At 35.7% G+C, this 22,387-nt stretch overlaps 1 protein-coding gene across 7 annotated transcripts in view; it reads right to left on the bottom strand.

Moving 5' to 3' along the window:
• The window catches only part of FIGN (fidgetin, microtubule severing factor), a 136,190-nt gene that overhangs the window by 111,897 nt on the left and 1,906 nt on the right, over positions 1-22,387 (bottom strand). The window contains exons 1-3 of one of the 7 annotated variants that reach the window (XR_011570945.1): positions 15,739-22,387; positions 11,809-11,986; positions 1-11,229 (exon numbers count right to left, since the gene is read on the bottom strand). The exon at positions 1-11,229 is cut by the window's left edge and continues 31,780 nt beyond it. The exons of 3 other annotated variants lie outside the window; for them this stretch is intronic. The gene's annotated coding sequence lies outside the window, so the exon portion shown is untranslated. 3 more of the 7 variants (XR_011570939.1, XR_011570938.1, XR_011570941.1) reach the window with 3 other exon arrangements.

Below are 22,387 nucleotides of genomic sequence, written 5' to 3'. Positions count from 1 at the left end.
ATTAGAGGAAATGCATATTTAGAAAAAGACATTAATCTGTTAGACTGATGCTAACAGTCCTGGGTATTCTGTTGCTAGAGTTCCTGTATCTTTTTGGGTCTCTCTGTCTCTTTCAGTAGCGTTATACCCCTCATTCTATACACCTCCCCCTGCTGTACACACACACACACACACACACACACACACACACTCCTCACCCACCACATGGTTCCTCCATCACTGCTTTGCCTTTTTTTTAAACTTAAGAATGATGCACCAGAACAACTACAAAGTACAAAAGATGAATCTATGGATGTGACACTTGTAAAGGGGAACCCTATTTCACAAGTGAGATGGGACAAAAAAGAAGGAAAAAAGGCCACTGAAGCAATAACTGCTCACTGAATTACCATTAAATTGTAAGATTTACAATCCGATGTACAGTAAGTGCATATCTAATGGAGTTTGTCCTCTAAAAGAATATAAAGTGAATCTCTGCAGCATAAGATGTGTGTAGATGATGTATGTTTCTTTTAATCCAGTTTTTTAATTAAAGACAAAAAAAGTTCAAAACACACACATAAAAGAACACATTGATGCAACACCAGTAAAACCCTGAGGCAAACGTAGAAGCTTACCTAAGTTTAAATGCACTTTGTATTACCTGTTCTCATTCTCTATCAAACAATTCATTCCTCCAAAGACAAAACTAAGACATACAATCAAATAAGTATAGCAAAACAGAAGTCATGTTCTCTTTCACACAGCATTAGTACATGAACAGTTAACCTTTCTGAATCCTGTGTTAAATTAAAAAAAAAAAATCCTGAGTCCAAACGATTGGTCATAAATTGCTAGTTTTTTTTCTGAAGGGAAATAATAAGACAGAGTTTATCAGTATTATTGAGTCATTTAATAAGGGCAAATAAATTCTTATGTTGACAACATGGAGAGAATTCAAATATGAAACTAATGTAATCAAACACCAACAATATTATCACTGTTCATTTTTATTAATACAAACAATCCCCAGAAAGGAATTTACTATTTTTGAGAAAAATCACTTAAAATACTCCAATTAATCCCTTAATAACCATTAAAAGCAAATTCACATTATCATTCTCTATGCTGCTTTCTAAAGGAAACATTCATGAAATAATTTCCATTTTCTATCTTACGACAAACTGCTAATAAACCATACCATATCATGGATAATATTTTAGCAGAAGCTTTCTGGAAGAGATAAACTGATATAAGGTAGCTTAAGTAATATTATTATAAGATATATTTTATTTAGATAAAGTCTTTTTTAAGCAGTATCTAAGAAGTCGCTGTCCTTGAATTAAGTAATATATAAAACTATTATACTGATTTTGCAAACCTATGCTCTTCTCACCTCTCCCCCACATGATCTGAATTTTATTTTAAAGGATTAACAAGTAACACATATGATCGGCAATGATATCCTTGTTCTTTTAAACCTTAGTGAATCAAGTTCGCTAAAGGTGAAATAGTGGAATTATCACTACAAGTGGCTGTGTCATCAGAGCCTTCAGAAAGGTGCTGTATAGAAATGCCTAAATAAATAGCAGAAAGGATTTTACAGATGAGATATATACACACAGATCTCTCTCTTACACACACACACACACACACAGACTGCCTCTGGTTATTAAAAATATAAAACAGATTCACTACTGTATATAAACCAAAAGGTACTTGTAATGCCCCCTCACATTAATTTTAACTTCAATGCTAGTTTGAATGCTATACCGTTTTCTGTCCCCCTTGCCAAGATATGTGAAAGATTATCTCAAAAACCAGTTGGTTAAAGCCCCTCTCTATGCTACAGTGAGCCGGAGAATTTCCAGCTTCTGATGAAGACCAATGGACCACCTGATACTTTTTCAGCAGGGTGATAAAATTAAAGGATGGCTTTGACTTGCTTGAAAGATTACTTCCCTTACTTAATTGTTTAAAGTGCAAGGTATTAACACAAAGGGGGTGGGGTGGGGGAGCAGAAAATGAAGAAGGTGACTGTAGAGCCCGAGCTAATTGCAAGCTGATGAGATTGTGCCATGCAAGAGCTCTCCCTCCGTTACATACCATCACCAGCTCTGGTCTTTTCCACCCTGCTGCTGCCGCAAACAAGCTGATTTGCTAACAACGTGGTCAGCTCGGGCACCCGCACAGCAGCTCACGGGGTCCACAGACGGCTGCTCTCCATGCAGAGAATCCTGCGCTCCATTTTCCAATCTGATTACACGGCTCCTTGTTCCAGCAGCCTTAAACCTTCATGGCAGTTTACCAACATTTTCATCACTTTTTTCTTTTACAAAGCGAAAGAACTGATAAGCTCTCAGGTACCCAGGATCTCATAGTCAATGGCTGGCCAGCAGCCAGAATTCCCTCACCACACAACTGTTTCGGGCCACACTGCATAAAGCAGACGGGATTTACCAGACAGCACAGAACTATTCGAATTTTGCCACGTGTACAAGGCAGCGGCATGTTTCTGTCCTTACCGACATCGACTGTTGTATCTAATCACCTCTTGGAAATTCTGAGGCCTATTAAGTGCCCTGCCTGCCCCCGCCCCCACAAAAAAAAAGAGGCATAGCCAAACAAACCAATGAGCATATGCCCATGAATTCACTACTCCGGTAAGTGATGTGCTCAGGGACTCTGCCCGGTAACTGCAAAGCATTAAGAACTGTTTTTAAAAGTCTCAGTCTGATTACCTGGACCAATTTCTTTGATGATGGTGAAAATATTCCTCATGATTTTTCATTAAAATCTAAAATTTTGTGAACTACACGAAATACCTGATTAGCATCTTAAAACTTTGGCAACCCCCTAGAACTTTAAAAAAGACACACCAAAAACGCAGAAATGAAGCACAAATCTATCAACTGAAGCCACCTTGTGAGAATTCCTTTTATTCCCATGAATTCCCAGAAAATCACATCATGCAGTTAAGCTGGGGCCTCAATGTAACACATTCACATTCAGAAGTTTGAAACCATGACTGCTATGACATTTCAAGTGGAACACCCATATGTAGATTCTTCCTCCTATGTAGTATTTTTTAGAATTCATTTTTACCTATAGCCCATGGGCCTAAAATACGAACTTTACTGTCTGCTTCCGTTCAACTACAAAACAATAAACAAAAAACAACAGAGGTTTCTTCAGCCATGGTCAATAACTTTCTAACAAAGATGAGGAAAAGAAAAATGGCTTTTAATGGCTGTAGCTCTTCCTGGTTCGTTTTTGCATAATATTGATCTATAGTAAAGGGTTTGGGAGGGGAGTGGAGGGGACGAAGAGTCTGTACACTTAAGGGAAAAATGTACAACTCAGCTCAAGGGAAAAACGTACAATTCAGCTCGCACAATGCCTCAGCACTCCAGCTCACCAGTGCGCTGACCCTCTGTATCTTAGAGTCATTAGCCGGAGTCGCAGCCCTGTATCCAGGAGGGGGGATTTGAACTCACGAACTGAAGTGGGGAGATTCGGGATTTTGAGCATGCCAGACAGAAGGGTCATTCCTCTTCACTGATAAGGAGGACACTTGTCCCCTGGGGAGGGGAAAACTGGATGAGTGACTGTGGCAAAATTCAGGCAATAGTCGTGCTGATGACTCAGGAATGGACCCTGACAGCCACCCTGCTTCAGTCTAGCCACTCGGAGTGGAAGCGATGTTAGGGCAGCGGTGTTGACAGGTACATGCAGAAATTAGGGGAGAATGAAAGAGAGAGGAAAGCGGAAGGAAAGAGCAAATGCAACGGCAATTCCTTTTCGAGACATATGCATACAACAAATAAACATTTTTCCTTAGTGCAAAGTTGATATTACCTATCAGATAAAAGATGTGTTTGTGGATGGACAGATTTAGAACACCTACATTTCTGAATGGATTTTAAAAACGGCAGTGCATTTTAAAAAGCAACTGATCAACTAGGCTGAGTACATGTGCACATCCACAATACTGCAAAACTCTATAAACTCACAAAAAGTATACACACCCACCCATATATGTATTTGCATGTGGGTGGTATTCTGCATAAATGACTGTCAACTTAAAATGCCATTCTCTAATTTATATGCAAATTCTACCTCTGGTAAAATAAAAACATATTTAAAGCAGCTTATAGTGCCAACACATTATTCCCATGAATGATTCCTAGTAAACTATTTATGCCAACTGTGGGTTTTTTTTTTTATGATTTATTGGATGGTAAACGAAACCACTTAAACTATAGTTGTCTGTATGAATCAGTAATTTTCATGTTTCTAATTAAAATGTAAACAGCGTAATGAAGACATCAAGTTTTTAGGCAAATGTCTCTTCCAGTGCCACTTGGGGTATGGTAATTACTGGAGCAGATCTATGGATGCTTCTGAATCCCGTACAAGTCCAGATTAAAAGCATTACTGCTAAACCTGACTTTTTACACAAGGGAATTGTGTATTCTAACCCATTCCCAGTTTGCTTACAGATGCACATTGACACCACCTTTAAAACCTGATCATTAAAAAAAAAATCAAAATGGAAAATAACAAATGAAGTAATTTATATTTAAAATGTTAATTATAAAACATTTACTGGCAATCAAAATACTGGAACTGATATACTGTGATTTGATCCCTTGCCATTAGTTTCTTGGGGGAAAAAAAGAAAGAAAGAAAAGAAAAACAGCAACCAAACAGTGTCTACCTTAATTTCTAGAGCCCAGATCTAGGTTGAGGGGTGAAGTGATAAGCTGATTCTAGATTCAAAGACAACATTAATTTCCAAGATTTATTTAAATGAACGGTTTAAATGAAGTAAGTTCACAATACACAAAATAGCAAAATTTAAAAATAATATATAATCCATGGAGTAAAATGTGTCATTTCCCCCTCATATTCAAGAATGTAAAAGTGCCTTTGATATGAAACTGTAATCTGTTTTCATTTTTATTTCAGCATCTATTTCTCTCAAATTCACCTAAATGTATCCTAAAGCAAATGACCTCTTACACATGCTGAAGAAATACATCACCTCTTCTGCCTACAATTGTTAATTGAACTTCTCTCTGAAGCCTATTCTCCCAAGTTAACCAGCATGCTTGCTTTACATATTTACTACCTAGCACTTGAACAGTTTTTTTAAAAACAGAAAATAATAATTCTGCACCAGCCCTCCCTCCATACACCCCTTAGAACTGTTTCAGCCACACTGGCAGTTGAGTACTGATGGCTGAAATCTGCAGTGATATGAAAAGTCTAAAATGTAGGATGAAAGGAGGATTCCTTCCTTCCCCAATCCCACCCCCACCTCTGGACTCAAAGTCTACAGACTGACTGATATGGTCAATTTTCATATTATTTTTACATAAATGCTAGACAAGCATGTTGCTAAGGTTGACTGTGGAATTGAAAATGGGTAAGAAATGTTGAGTGTGTTGGAGGGGTTGACAAGAGGCAGAGAAACTGAGTGATTTTTGCACTTTTTTTTCCTATTACTAAAGTAATGCAGACAAACAAATGTATATCCACCATCCTGGGGTCAGGGGGAATGTTTAATCTAAAGGCATTTTTCTACCACTTTTCCATCTGAAAACATACTGGTCTTTTTTTTTTCTTTCTGATTTGGGCATAGAGACGTAGTATTTTGGGCTGGGGAGAAGATGGGACGTGGAGACAGAGAGGATCTGAACGAGGCATATTTTGGTGTGTTTTTTTTTTTTTTTTTTTAACACTCTGGGGGTTTTCCAAGGGAAAGAAAGCTGATTAAACAAGGCCAAGTGTTTTGTCGGCTTAAGGGTGATATCATAGTTGTGTTCAATATCAGAAGTGTTGCAAGTACAGGCATCATTTCTATTCGCTTTGTGCCAGAAAGGTAAACACTGGATTGCACTGTGGATTAAAACAATAAGAAATCCCTTTCCTCTCAGGCTCTCAAGGCCATGTTAATCGGGTGTAATTTTTAATGAACACTAGCTGCTTGGTACTCATTCAAGACATTTCATTAGAAGGTTATTCATTTAAAAATCAACGTTTCAACCATATCAAGCTGTAACCTTTCTTGAAATGTAAATGAATGGTTTAAATGAGAAGATTAATAAAGAAGGGATGTTCCAATTCCAAGCGTGGCATGCTATGTATTTTTAAATTTGTCTATGCCAGATGCTGTCAGTCAGAACAAAAAACTGTCCAAGCAGACAATCTGTGCGTCTGAATGTTGATCATGTTGGAAAGTACAGGGGGGAGGGGGGGGAGTGTGTCAAGGATTCATGGTCCTTCATCTTTGCAGTAGAGCAAACACGTCTCTCAGTATAGCGACAGACAGCTGCTTCCACTTTCTAATGTGCCCTAACTTAGATCACTGAAAGAATTGTCAGCACTCAGAGAAACACACAAAGATAACACAGCCAGCTGCCATGGAGGGGAAAACAGCACAGCTCAGAAGAAATGGGATTTGTTCCATTTGCATGATGCGGCCTCCCCTGGGCCCCTTTCTTTCAAATCCAAAGCACAAAAGACAACACTTAACATATTTGCTTAAAGATGACAACCTCATGTTGATTTCATTTGGATGTAACAGTGTCAGGATTACAGATATAAGAATATATTATATCTGTAACAGAGACTGACAAATGTACCCATCAGTGGAGCTGTCTGATTCATCTGCTTATACAGCCATTTTACCATCCCAAGGGTGCCATCTAAGTAGTAACTTTAGAAGACTGAAGGTCTAATTTTATTACACCACATTTCAACCTACTAAACAATATTATTTCTAAAATAGATCATTTTTATTGGAAGTCTCCCTGATGAAAAATCCAGTAGACACCAGAGAATTTATGAACTGTATGGGTCCTTTGAACTCAATATACTGCCCATTTTAAACAACTTTTCTTGCTGTATGGCAAAACCCCAGTATCGAGTAAGTGAAAGGTAGAGAGAATATGTATGTTTTGAATGTCTAAGTACATTGATAAACAGGTTTTATAGATGGAGAAAGGGAGAGAGAAAGAGACTGATTGATTATATGGACACCTATAAAACAAGTATTACCTGGTCCATTTGAATAAATTCTTTGTAACCACTTGCTTCTGTCTACTCCATTACGTGTCCTCCCTCAATATAGCATGCATACTTCAACAGCAACTATATGAATAATCATTGCCCGTCAATATCTTTTGGACATATACTCAATCTGATTCCCAGTATTCTTTAGGCAAAGGATAAGACCACAGAATGATTTAAAGCCCAAATGGCTAGCCTCTAGTCATTATAATATGTATAGGTGAGGAAAAAAACACGATTCTGATCTGAAGCCTACATACTTTTATAAATCTTTATTCTCTATGGCTTTATGGATTCTGACTTTTTTAAGCAAACAAAAAGATATAGGTCGATGTGACTGAACTGATTTATCTGCATATGCATTGCTTCGATTCACTTGATTGGAATTATGAGGGCAAGAATGGAGACACGAGGTACAGGTAGAGAGGAAACCACCATTCTCTTCACACAGTGCAGTACACACACACACACACACACACACACACACACAAATGCCTGGGCCACATTCAACCCCACAGCCCACCCAACTGACTTCCCATAATAAATGCTGGCTCCCTATGATCCTGCTTTGTCCAAAGGAACGCTCTACTTCATGTTGCTATTTACTGGCAACAGTATAATTCACTCATTTGGTCTTGTTTTACAAAATAGAGTTAACTGCTCTATGTGAAGTTTCTGCACAGCAGATGGTTACCAATCATTATTTTCCATTTGTTTAGTTTCTAGTAAGAACAAGAGAAACTGTGGAGTAGTAATGCAAAGAAAACTAGCAGCCTGCATGATAACTCAACCAGTGCCAGAAGACACATTAAAAAAAAAAATTACTTCTATCACACAGTAGATCGAGGCTGAATATAATTCTGAGGGATGGGGAGACGTTATTCCCCCCACCTCCATCTGTAAAGGAAAATGCCATTTAATAATTTATTTCTTAGTATAAAATCCTCTAAGAATTAGCCTATTTTTTTAAGTGATCAAAGTTTCTAGAAGCAACTTATTATAACCATTAATGTTTGTCACCACCTACGCTGAAATCACTTTCTGTACCTCTAAGTGGCCCAGTTGTCCAACAGAAAATGGGAAGTAGGAGCCATTTGTGGACAAGTGCACATGCACAGAAAATTAAGCTGTAAATATCTGGGCCGAGTTATTACTGGAATCTGGAAACATCTGGGGCTACAGAACAAGCCAAGCCCCATCTCCACAATGTCCAGGTAATTGCTTAAATGATTTATACCTTACTGTTTCTATTAAAAACGTCTTTAAAGAGAAACATTTGTAGGCTCGGTTCTGCAATAAAAACTGGTATCTGATTTCACTTGTACAAAATCTTGTGAAAGATGCTACATTTCTTCAAGGACACGTGCATGATGAGACTAAACCCTGGACAAAGAGGGGAGTGCTAAAAGAAGGTGTGGCCAGTTATTCAAGGAAACAACCGTATCAGGCGAGCAAATTTTAACTGGCTTATCTGTGACTAGTCTTTATTCTAATGCAAAGAATCTATTTTAAAAATTCTTTTCATGCATGTCTGACAAATATATCCAAGTCAATTTAGGGTGAACTATATACTTTAATATCCAATTTCAATTTTAACTAATTCAGTTTTAATTAATTCCTCATAAATCTTATTTACTGAATATCATGCCAGAATTGATCACCTAAGGGACAAGTAAGTACCACCTCTCAGATAGACCTGGGCCACTTAGTTAAGAATTTGGAGAGATTTAAATTGGCTCACTTAGATGGTATCTGTATGGCGCTACTAACTGGCCCATTCAGAATGAAAGAGCTATCAATGCTGTCAACTCTTTCACAGGTTTCTCTTCCGAATACTCATACATACACAGGCACAGAGCTGTATTCACCTGAAATAATTTTATTTCTGATTTTAAGACAAGGGGACAATTACAGCTTCACATTCTTCAAGAATTGCCATGTGTAGATCTAACAAAAAATTCAATGATTAACAGCTGGCAGTTATGCTTATGAGGGCAAGAAAAAAAAAGAATAGCAACAAAAGAAACTATTGACCGTGACTTTTAACCATGGCTCATATTTAGTGACCATCAACATACATTACTACTAACGGAAATATGGCCGACATTTTAGATGTGAAGAATCTGCATGGGTATTTCTTATTTAGTTTAAAATCCCCCAACTTCCTGATTTTAATCAGGCAGAATTTTAAGCCTATGTCTTTTAAATCCTCCCTTGATTTAGTTTGGTTGTTGGCAAGCCACCATCATCAAGGTTTTATAATTCATAGTCGTTACTCTCAACCTTATGGATTTCAATTTATAGTTAAGCAATTTTAACTTGCTTGGAGATTACTGGTTTCCAGAAAAGCTAATTTAACTAAAGGAACTAAAAAGATTATTGCAGTCAAACTGCAAAAACACTCTTGCTACTTTTCACCTACTGTTTCACAATCTTTACTATTCTGCTTCTAATGTACTATACTTCTTTACTATTGAAGCTCTTTGTTGAAGGTGCAGTTGTTTTCATGCAATTGACTAAACAACAGTTGTTCCCTGTGGCTCACTTAACAGTGTGTCTTTGTAATAATTCAGGTTCAACAATCAGCACTGGAGATATTTTCTCTTACATGGAGTGTATGAGATCAACCTAGATTTCAATATTAAGTGGTAAGATAGCATCTAGAACTTTTCAGATTTGAAGAGTCCATATTAGAAGAAAACCAGTGAGCTTTCACTAAAGGTTATAGGTTTCCTTAGTAAAACTGTGTTTTTAGAAGAATGACAATAGAGCCTTTGTTTTTTCTGAGGTCTTTCATGCAGCAATGTGAACAGGTACTTTTCTCTGGTACATCTATCTTTAGGTTCAAATACACAAATATAAAAGAGAGACTTTGTAAGATACTGTTGACTAACACATTACAATTTCAACATTTGCTCAAATTGGATTTCCCTTAGAAAATTTTGTAATGCTGTATGTTGTAACATTAGTGACAGGTTTAAGAAATAAACTGACCCTTCCACAAATACACAAACTGAGCGGTAATACATTTGAACCACTAGAAGACAGGGTCACTGGGGTAACTCCAGCTAAATTGTTTGCGGCCCAGTATTTAGTACAAAATAAATGACTAGCATCCGACACTAAATATGAAACAAAAGTATGTCAATTAAAGTGTTAATCAAAGGCATTTACAAACTACAGCATCAGTGAAAGTTATCATATTAATTATAAATCAGCTAGTTTGCATTTCATATCTTAGCACCCTAAATACCATCATGTTCCCAAGGAAATCTGTTTTGAGTACTGCCAGGCACATATCTGCACAATGCCTATTTATCTGAGAAAGGACAAAATAGAAAGAAAGGCCTTAGGAGGTGCTGATTTCCCATGTTCAACCAAAGGCTGACTAACCAAGTGCCAATCAACCCTATGTTGGCAAGAAGTTGATTTGGAAGTCCCCGTGCCTAATACTTTATGATTCGATACCCTCAAATTTTTCTGACTACAAACACAAAAGCAAAAATATTTAAATATGTAAAGCATATTTGAAAAGCATATGTGATTTGAAGTCATGGTTGCAGATTTTTATTACATATCATTATAATGTTCTGTTTTTATAAAATAGCTTTAATGCTCTCGTATCCAGAGATATGAAAACAGAACAAATGACTATAAGCTCTTTTTTGGGTATATAATTATAAAACTATTTTTCAGAATTATAAGATTATAAAGTCTTTAGTGATTATAGAATACAGAAATTTCAGTTTTAATGAAATACACAATTTTAATAGATCTGTTTTTAAGTACTTTAAAAGGCCTCTTCCAATTTTTTCAAGTCAGATTAATAAAAGATGAACCAAGTGACAGTTGTTATCGATTCACTTCACCAAACATTTATTGAGCATCTATTATAGGTCCTACACTGTACACACATGTTGAGGAGATGAAAAAAATGAATTAATGTGTTCTGCTCTCAAGGAGTTTACAATTTCATAATCAACAAATAACAAATGCACAGCAAGCTACAGAGGAAGAAACATGGCAAACGACTGAAAGGAGATTTTTTTTTTTTTTTAAGTGCTTAGAGCATATAAAGCAGATGTCAAATGGATCCTGATTAGGGTGGCTCAAGAAGTTTTCATAGGTGATGCAACATTTGAGCTAGATGTCAAAGTCCTGGTAGGTTTTCAACTGGTGGAGGAGAAGAACATTCCAGGGAGTAAAAAGAAGATAAACAAAGATTAGTTAGGGATAAATAGAGAAAAGATGGAGTTGCTTCCAGTTTGATAAACATTCAACTTTCATACAGATCTATAATTTTGACATATTTTTTAAGAGATGTGAAGCCCCTCACTTCATTGGTGCTTAAGTTAATCTTCTTGTTAGTCTATTTATATATCTTACAGGAAAAAAGCACTGGCTAACTAACACTCATCAACTTAGAACTGCTGACACATTTGCTTGTAACCAATTAGTAAGCATATTTAATGAATGGTTTCCATCCCTCCTAAAGGGCTTAACAAAGTGATAAATGGTCCTTGAACTTCCTTCATTATTTCCAAGGCAATATCTAGAGTTCCTTAAATAGAAACAAAAAATCTTTTCATTCTGCTTCTGGTGGGCCACCAATAAGATTCAAGTGACTCAAACTTACTAGTCGATGACCAAGCATCGTGGATTAAATGGAACTGAAAAAAAATCTTGAGTCATTGGATCAACTTTCCTTTTAAATCATCAGTAACTGAGACTCAGAGAGGTTGAAGGACTTACCCAAGGTACAATAGGCTGTAGGTATCTGCTGATGTCATCATTTTCACTTTTCAGAGGTACTCTTATAATGTTCTTATGATTCTTCATAGACTGTTGCTGAACTTTAGTCAGAGAGTGAACTACCTCTAGTATGAATCAGTACATTCATTCTAAGTAGATCTATTTTTATGACTTCAAACTGGGAAAAATGAAATTTTTAAAATTAAAACTTAAAACAAGAAGTTTAAGAGCTCATGCAATATATAAATATTTGGTTCAGAGAAGTGATTCTCAATCCTAACTTTACACTAGAATCACTGAGGTAGAGAAAGAAAAAGAAATTGGTCATCCCTCTGACTTCCCATTTAACTGGTCTGAGATGGAGCTTTGGCAAGCTTTGTTTGTTTTGTTTTTGGTCATTAAGGTACAGCTAGTATTTACAGGGTAGATATAAAACTTATCCTTAAACTTTACTCACATCAATTTAAATCATAGCTATCTACACTTTAATGATTTGAACTCCTATAGTGAAAATAAATGCATTATTTCCCAAAAGAAGACAAAAAAGATATATTCTAACCCTCAGTAGATTTTCTTCTATAACTTCATTTGAGGTATAACCTAATTGAGTATGTGAAGGAGAAAAAGGAACCTAAGAGTGATATGAATCATCTTTAAAGGCATGTGTACTTTTTATACTTTTTTCAAATTAAAAGAAAGAAAAGGGAGGACAATTCTTTTAATTTGGGTGATTATAAATCATGTATATGCAAGATTTGGTACAGAACCTGCCATTTTAAAAAAGGAGAATATAATTTGTTTAGATTATAATATTGTGTGGTAATTAATGTGCTGCTGCTGCTGCTGCTGCTGGTGCTGCGAAGTCGCTTCAGTCGTGTCCGACTCTGTGCGACCCCATAGATGGCAGCCCACTAGGCTCCCCAGTCCCTGGGATTCTCCAGGCAACAACACGGGAGTGGGTTGCCATTTTCTTCTCCAATGCATGAAAGTGAAAAGTGAAAAGTGAAGTCACTCAGTCGTGTCCGACTCTTAGCGACCCCATGGACTGTAGCCCACCAGGCTCCTCCGTCCATGGGATTTTCCAGGCAAGACTACTGGAGTGGGTTGCCATTGCCTTCTCCTAATTCTTAATAAATAATGCTTTCTCAGATAATTATATCAGATTTTTTTTTTTTTGGCAATATCACTTTTAGCAACAGCCACATGAAAACAGTCCTTATCCTTAGCTTCCTTAACAATTTCCTTAATTTCTTTTGCCTTTAGCTATTTCCTCATTTCTAAAAACCGTCTTTTACTCTTTGTCCATATCAAAAAATGCTTCCACACTTTACTCCTAGTACACTGCCCAATACCTTCTTAATTATTTCAAGCTACCTCCTCATGATCTAAATATCATATTCCAGTGGCTCAAGTGAAATATGATTTTCCAGATGATCAGGTAATAAATAGTCCTACAGAGCAATACTTAAAAAAAAGAGAGAGAGAGACAGAGAAAAGGCTTCAGCCTTTCAAAACACAGGTATGGGTAAGAATGAATTCCAGGAGCAGGAGGATGGATGAGATAGTAAGGTTTCTGTTGAGTTTGCAAAGAGCAAAACAGAAAATCCAATCCTTACTGGCCCCAAGCACAAGGACACCTGCAAAACTGGCTATTAGAATCTATAGAAAAATATTTTTAAAATATGAATTTAGGTACACATGTGCATTACAACTGTATATCATCAATACCTCCTAGTTTGCAGTTAGTAGTAATGGCATTTTGATATTGTAGATTTCAAGGAAATAGAATTATATTAGGGTAAAACGGGGGATTTTTGCTCATCATTATAAACAAACCTGTATCACAGGTTGTACTATTCTCATTGGGTATTTTTTAAAAATAAACAATACAGAATAGTTTCCTGTAAGGTCTTTTTACTTTGATGCTACAACAACATAAAACAAGACACAAATCAAAAACAAACACACAAACAAGCAATAATGCATTGTATGTACTCATTATTAAAAGAATATAGCACAGCAAAGAACTTCTAATATTAGATTCTTTTCCTAATAATTTTATTTCTTAAATATTGTTGATAGACATTTCACCCATAGTAGGAAAAAAAAACAAAAACAAAAAATGAACAAAAGCATAAAACAAAGTAAAAACAAACAAAAATCCCTAAATCTCAAAAGGGATTTGCATATAGGTAGATTTTTCTTTCTTTCTAGAAAGACACTACTCAGTAAATATCTATTTCTGAATAACATTTAGTCCTACTATCTTACAATCCATAAGTAAATTAGCTGATTAGTATTCACAGAATTACATAAAACATATTTTTCTAATTAGGGAATACATCATATACTTAGTACATTTAAAATCTTCCCATAGAAAGAAAAAGCACTGTTCATGCAGGCATACAAAATTCCTTCTTCTAATTTGTCAGACAAGGACTCAGGCCATGTGGGGATGATCCCTGTGCCTACCTGTGGGTCATATTAGTGTTCCCCTCAAAAATGTTGCCTAATTGTCTGAGTAATTCAAGTGAAAATCTCTCTGTAAGAACTTTATACCAATACTATAAGAGCAGGATACCACAGCAAAGGGGTGTGGGGGATTAGATCCACATCTTTTATAAGTTGGGCCTAAAATTGACTCCAGATTTGTGACTCATGAACGGAAAGTCAGTTTTAATACAGATGTGCTCTAAAAAGTAAAAATGGCTATTATTCTTAACAAGTTACATATTGAGTATTATTCTTTAAAAATGACTCATAAAATATCTTTTTAAGTACTTAAAGTCATGATTATGTTCTACTCTTTTACCTCTGCTTGAATGTAATTTTTCATTTTCCAGGAAAGGATACATTTTCCAACTAACCCCGTTAACCTAATTACTCATAAAGAAATACCAAAAGCATTTCCCTGACATCAGTACCTTCACAAAGAAATGGATCTGCACACATGCACAAGAGCATCTTCCATTTAGATAATCAAAACTGTAATTTTTACTGAAAAGATTCTTTTAGATTCATGTAATTTCTGGTAGCAAAATTTATCACAAGCACTCAAAGTGTGCAAATAGGAAGGCTGTCCTATCCATATACTTATTTCTTCATATATTTAAATTCAAAAGTATTACCTGTTAAGCTTTAAAGACTAATAGGACTCTGTTTATTTAATGGCATTTGTCTGATCTTAAATGGGTATTGTAATGAAAATGCCTTCAATATTAAGGGAACATTTTATCCTACTCAGAATAATTATCTTGTAAAATTAAAATCAGTGAATCATACCTAATTAAGATTTATAATTTAGCATCATTCAGGTATATGATCTAAGAGAAAGAGTTTATAATCTTAACTTCAATTTGAAATGGAAAGGAAGAAGTGACTAGAAAGGAAATAAACAGCTATTTTTGTCATAAGAATGCACTAAAATTGTCACATATTTACCCAGATTCCTAGTTTAATCTATTTTAAAGCTAAACATTTAATATGAAAACATAATATACCAAAGGATAGGACCAAGGTGGGAAAAGAAGGTTCCCAAATTAAATTATACTACAGATTTTGTAGATAGGTTTTTCAACACAGAATATATGCATTCTGACTCACTACCTATTTAAAAAATTCAGGTTTACAATGCCTCTAATGCAAAAGATTCCTAAACTGTGGGGTGACTTTATAATTAAATGGGACACTGTTGTAAGAGCTATTTCCAAGCCTCTTCCCATTAAAGTACATGTCAACTGAGAGAGCATGCCTTGTTATTACACAGGGCAAAGATTTTTCCTTCTAGAAGGTCTCACATATAGTATTTCTCTACACCAAGTCTAACAAGGCATTCAAAATAAGTTCAGTTTTTTTCTTTCTTCAGAAATACCCTTAGAGCCCTCCTCCCCAACCCACCACCAGTCTTGGATTACATAAAAGAATAGTTACTTTTCTGAGCTCTTTGATATTTTTCTTCCTGGCAGAGGCATCTGATGTGGGAAATATCTTTTGAAAATAAATGGTGCAACTTCAAGTGCACTCAGATCCATTGCTTGCTGGACATTCCATCGTATCTGAAAAAGCCGGTTGACTTCAAAATTTAGTTTTAGGGATCTCGATATGAGGCTTGATCTCATTGAGAAGTATCTTTGGAAGCAACAATATAAACGTTTAATCTACCCATCAGTTTAAGACTGTTCAAACCAATGGGGAAAGGAGTCAAAGATGGTGACTACATTTTTCAGGGGGAAGGGGATTGCTCCTGTTTAAGTTCAGAAATGAAGTTTACCATTTCAATATAACATCCTGCAAAGTTAATATCACTGCATGAAAGAGTTACTTTTCATCTTTAACACAGCTCTAACACATGTCACCACATGTTTATACAGCTACAATACCACTTCCTAATGTCAAAACATCAATATTGCTGCTACTATAACAAGGTAATTATTTTTTATGTTTGCCCCTTTTCCCTTACTTAATAAGCTGTGCTTTTATTTCTCAATGGTCAGAATTTTCTATATTTTTAGATAATTTAGAATCTACATTAAAAATACTTATTTCACTTGTGCTTGAAACTTGGGTGGGGTCGCGGTGGTACAAAGCAACGGAGAAACTCACAGGCTCTTATTTTAAATCTTACTGAAATCCTCCCACCCTAAACATTCCGTGCCTGGGGAATACATATTTTAGTGTGTACCTGTCTGCAGACAATTACAAAACAGGACTGCTTTTAAGAATATCTGCACAAAAATTCCAGTAATATATGGGAACGAAAAAGGCAACATGAGATAAGGGCAAATATTTCAGTCACTGTTTCATGTGTAGAAAGAGCAGAAGATACCTAGTGGTCCAGTTTCCCATCAAGGCTCTTAACGACCACCAGCATGTAGGCAGGGGCACGTGGAATCACTGTGGACTGGTCAGTCGCCAGGAAGGAAACCCAGTGACTTCCACAAAGTTCGTGGGTAATGAAGGCAGGGCCTGCTTCATTGACCTGTGATCTGGGTAGGCCCAGAGGTTCCCCACACAGAAGGGCTCTGCGCTTGGTTTAATGTTCTGCTGTTGCTGTCTTGAATTCTTAATAATTTTTGAACAAGGTGCCCCCCATTTCAATTTTGTACCAAGCCAAGAAATCATGTAGCCAGCCCGAGGTGAAGGTGACAATATATGTTGACGTAAGGATAATAAATCAGAAGAATTGCAAAAAGTTTACAGCAACACCTAGAAACCCCCGACTTTACATTATACTGCTTTAAAATTATTATTTTGAATGTTACTGTTTCCATGAATAACATTTCCTAAATCCAAAGCATGAAAGGAGAGGTCACTCATTCTCAGATGAGTTTACTGTCCTAAGTATATGGCATTTAAGCAATTGTTAGTTGTTTAAAAGGCATAAAATTGACATGAGGTAAATATTAGATGGGGGGGAACAAATATCAGATTTTTGGTGGATAAAGTAAAATTCAGTTTCTGCTTTCCTGCCAGCAATATATTCACAAGTTGAATATATAAACTGCCAGCAGACATATAAGTTCATAAGCAAGGAACTGAGTAAAAGATATTCTCAACAATAAGATATTGGGGAAAATAAAACATTTTATAAGTATTTTACATGATGTATTCTACGATAAGAAAATACATTCTGTAAGTTATGCACCACTAGTAACTCACATGAAAATAAGAACACAATCCTAACAGGAAGCAAACTTTCCTATCTTACCTAAAAAAATACTTTCTAAAAAAGATTTCCTAACATAAAAGTTACAAATACTTAAGCCAGGTTGCAGGGTAAAAAAAAGTTTATACTTGGGTCTTCATATAATAAATCACGCATTTCTACTTTCACGATGTATCAGTTTCAAAAATGACTGGAAGCAGTAATGCTGTAAATGCTTTGTGAAAGTCACAGTAGCTCAAATACAAGCAAACTCATCCATTTATGCATATATTCCACACAAATACATCTGCATTAAAATTCTCCTTTGAATTCACTGCTTCTAATGTACTCTGAAACCACAGCCCACCATAAGCAATGTGAAGCATAGTGTCAATATATTCGAATAACAAGACAACAAGAAGATTTGCGGCATAAAGTACATAAATGTTATTAACAGAAAGAGCCATATGATATCTCACACTAGGATGGTTTCTGGTCACCTATCTTTTCTGCCGACTCAGTCTCTACACTAAGATTGTCGTCAACAGGTACGGCACTCGCATGTGTGCGGAGCTGAGGCAGAGCTCCTGAGTGGGCATCTGTGTTGCTGCCCTGAGGAAACTTTGCATACCCAACCTGCTTTTGATTTGCTTCAGACTTATCAGTACAATTTATTTTTACCGTATTCTTACCTACCTTTTATTTCCACTATCTGCATTTCTTGTAGTAAGTACCCCTCAAGTACAACTGCCATTTAAATGATAACATCAAAAATAACAAAAGGTTCAGTAATCAGCAATCATGTCAAAGCATCTAGGCTTGAAATTTCTACCGTAATTTAAATGAGAAACTTGATAAAAATTCAAGTTTAGGGGAAAAATTTGAAGAAAATGACAAAACCCAACTAGAAAAGCACTTTCTAAACAGGCATTTATTGACAGTCTTTCTACAAGTCTTTCATTTTTAGTAAGATTTTTTGAAATTAGCTATAATCTGGTGTGTGTATGTGAAAGAGAAAGAGTTAATTTAAAGGGGGATAATTTTTGGTCTTGAAGTCTTCCAAGTAGCACCCCAAAATAATTTCTAAATTTAATTGATTTTAATAAAACAGTAACTTTTATATATCTCCAAAGAAGCAATTATATTAAATTTTTTTCATTGAAAGAAAACAATTACATTGTTTTCTGTGCCATTTGTTTAGTCTAGTTTATCAGTGGCCAAAGATAAAAAAGCAGATATGCTGATCAATCATATCTTATCAATCAGTACTATAGGTCAGTATTTCACACAAACCTCTGCAGAACAATTTCTCCCCATAAAAAATTTACAAATCAATTTAAATTCCTGGTAATTAAAATCATTAGTTCTACAAAAACAAATATACTTTACAAAAGAAGTATGTAAAATTTGTACTCAAGAATATCACAGGCAAAACAGCATACATTTTTAGCAAACTGAGGTTCTAGGAACAAATTAGAAAGTACAAAACATAAAAGCCTGCAATTGTTTCAAATACACCTAGCAATTCTGCTGATTTTGGACCATTAAAACTGATTACTTAATTAGGCAATCATTCAAGACATCCAAACACTCACAGGCAAAAACAGCATAGCCGTCTTTCACCTTGAGATGAAAATTCTGAAAAATGTTGCAGACACTTAAAACTTTCAGAATCTGTCCCCATGCATAAACTAAGCAAAACATTAAATCCTAAAATGTGACATTGCAAGACTCAGGCAAAAAATAATGTACTTATAATTATATTACTGATCTATTTTTCAGGCAGCTAATATTTTAAACTTAGAAACATCAAGTTATAATACAGACTGTCTCTAGATTCCTGGAAGTACTGTCCCCTTGCTCCCCCCGGTCATACTCTTATACTAACTAAAAGTAATTAACAAAAATTTTGCTCTCTTGTATGCCTATCAGAAGTACCTGCCTCCAAAGTTCCTGCCTAATATGAATAAAAACAACAAAAAAGATGTTCTATGTATGGGGAAAAAAGCACTGGGAAACTCAGTCACAGTAGTCTTTAACAGAACTGCGGAAAAAAACCTCTATGTTTTCACTCAGAAGGTAGCAGAGACATTTTTAAGAATTTCCCTGATTCAGTGCAGTCAGGAAAAAGAAAAATATTCTGTTTTCAAAAGATGGTTCCTGAAATAATTCTCAAGAGCCCCTGTAAACTGTCTTTTTAGGAGAAGAAAAAAGCAAGTCAACTCACACGTACAGCTTCCAAACAGAAGTCTTACCCTCTTCCAGGAAAACAACAATGAGGTTTTTATTACCCTGCTATGATTCTTTCATTTCAGACATGATTAATTAGCAAGTATTACACTTCCCCAAACTCCTACCACAATCTAGTTGTTGATAGACCCATATGAAATAGCAAATAGCCACCAGCAGTAAAAGACAAGTATCCAAAAGTCTATTCCAAAGAAGGAACACTTCCATCATTACCTGCAAATATGAAACAGACTGCTTTTAACAGCTTTCACTAAAAAAAAAAAATTTTTTTGAAAGTTGGTCATTTTTTCAATAATACCATTTAAAATTCAAATAATGCATGCAACATATTCAGTATTCAAAGATACATGGCATATTTAATCTGTTACCTACCTATATTTTTAACATAAGCTGAAATTATGAAAGACTTGTGAGTCCCTGCAATTTATACTGCCAATGATCCACATGCACAATTAATAAACAATAAAGATGATATGAACAAGCATGTTTTGGGAAATGATTTTAATAGAAAAAAATTGTTTCTTTCTCCACTAAAAGCTAGTATGTCACACATGAAATGAAGATGGGAAACAGAAACAAGACTAAAAGAGAAGATGAAGGGAAGAGAGCCACTCTAAAACCTGAATGCATGAAAACTCTAATTCTCTTCATATTGTTCCATAACACTTTCAAAATAATTTTCCCTTTAAAACAATCACTTTCAAAATGTCCATATGAACCAAGAAGCCAGCCAAAGCTGACTGTACTACAAATATGTACAATGGTCAATTTAAAAAGGCTGGGGTTTCCTCTTCAACCTTTTCAACTGTTACATCCAAAAAACTTACACATAGTACAATACTAATAAACAGATTTTGTTGGTTCCAGGAAACATTTTTTTTATCTATCCTGGTCAAAATATCCTTGCTTTTCTTCTGTTGTATTAAATTTAGGATCAAAAACATCAAAGCAGCTTCCACCTCGGACCTAACTTTTAGAGGATCAATGTGACAAGGCAGTCCCTGATAGATGTTTCTCTTGATAAACGACTTGTTCAAAAGAGACATTGTAGCTTTCATTTCCTGACCACAACACACTTTTAATTTGCAACAGCAGAGCTGCCAGAGTGTGAGCATTTGCCCACTTTCCAGCCTTTTAGGTTTGTAGCTCTGGCTCCTTTAGGCCACACATTTGAGACAAACAAAATCTAAAAATAATCAAAGTAAGAGAATTCCAAAATAGGAACCACTGATGCCCCTCTATACATATGCACAAGTGTCTACTTTATAGATTACATATAAACTTTTCCTCTGCAGAATTCTAGTATATGATAACAAGCTTCCTGAAGGAACATCTCTTGCGCAACATGCATTTAAACACACAGGGAAATAAATGATGTGACTATTATTTAATAGTAAGCAGAGACAGGGGGGGCAATTTATACATTTAAATCTGCTGTTAAATGTCATGAATTATATGACTGCCTACCCCAATGTGTTTTTTACATATTACTGTAATAATTATTATTACTACTACCCAGAAATCACATTTAAGTATCAATACGGTGAACAGTCAAACCATCCAATTTCTGCTCTCAGCACATTGTCCGAGCTCCGATTTAAAATTTATAAATGTAATATCCTCCTCATCACAGGCAGCAGCCCAATCTGCTCTGAATATATATTACAGCTTTAACATCACAGAGGGAAATCGCCCATCTGGCAATCCCATTCGCTCCAACAGCTCCGGGGGAAAAAAGCTGTGCTCTTTCCTCCTTAAAACATTTCTCAGGGCAAATTATGTGCATCTAAAATAAACAGTCTTCTTATTGATCGCTTCAAAGTCAACAAGTTCCAAATGCAAAATTCAATCAAATCCTTCCTATCATGTAAGAGCGGTGTGTGTTTAGCTCAACAGTCACCAGAGTCCAACCAGAAGTGCCTGTCGCGCATCGGCTCTTGTAGTCCCTTTCCTTGTATTCACATTTGTGTTATGAGAGAGCAGTAACCACGGCCACATTACAGACCCCTGGCAGCTTTGCCCCACTGGTTTTTCTTTATTTCATACTCTCCCTTTCCTTCTTTCTCTCTTTTCAGGGTGAATGCATGGTGCTGGGGGTATATGTAACAAAAACAAAAAGCAAAAAAATATTTTAAAGTGGACATATCCTTTGGTTATGCAAAATACTTTTTAACATCTTTTTGTTGTTTCCTTCTAGTCTTAATTGAATATCACAAAGTATACACACGGTCACAAGAGCTATTGAAAACCCCCTCTCACTCCATTTATCTGACTTTTTTTTTGGTAAAGAGATTTCAAACAAAGTCAATTTCAGTGCCTGCTTATTTAATTCTGTCACAGGTTAAAAGTAAAAAGCGCTGACAGGCAGACAAGTGAATGGCAAGGAAAAAAATAAAAAATAAAACCCTACCACTGTTCTTTAAAAGGCAGTAAGGACTTTAAGCAATCAAAATACATTTTTTTATTTTCATGTAAAAGATATCCGTTCAACTCACTCACTCCCCCCCAAAAAACCACACTCAGAAGAACTGATTACTCTACAAAGTGCAATCATGGAGAGAGCAGAGTCAAATTGCATTAATAGATTGAGAAAAAAAATTTTCATCCACTTCTGTGTGTGTACATATATATACTTTTTTTTTTTTTTTTCATTAGCAAGGAGTCTTTCCCCATACTCCCGCCCTC

Source organism: Bos indicus, chromosome 2 (genome assembly GCF_029378745.1).
Source record: "Bos indicus isolate NIAB-ARS_2022 breed Sahiwal x Tharparkar chromosome 2, NIAB-ARS_B.indTharparkar_mat_pri_1.0, whole genome shotgun sequence".
NCBI lineage: Eukaryota > Metazoa > Chordata > Mammalia > Artiodactyla > Bovidae > Bos > Bos indicus.
Note: the sequence above shows the minus strand (reverse complement) of the source record. Positions and strands in the feature narration are given on the sequence as shown.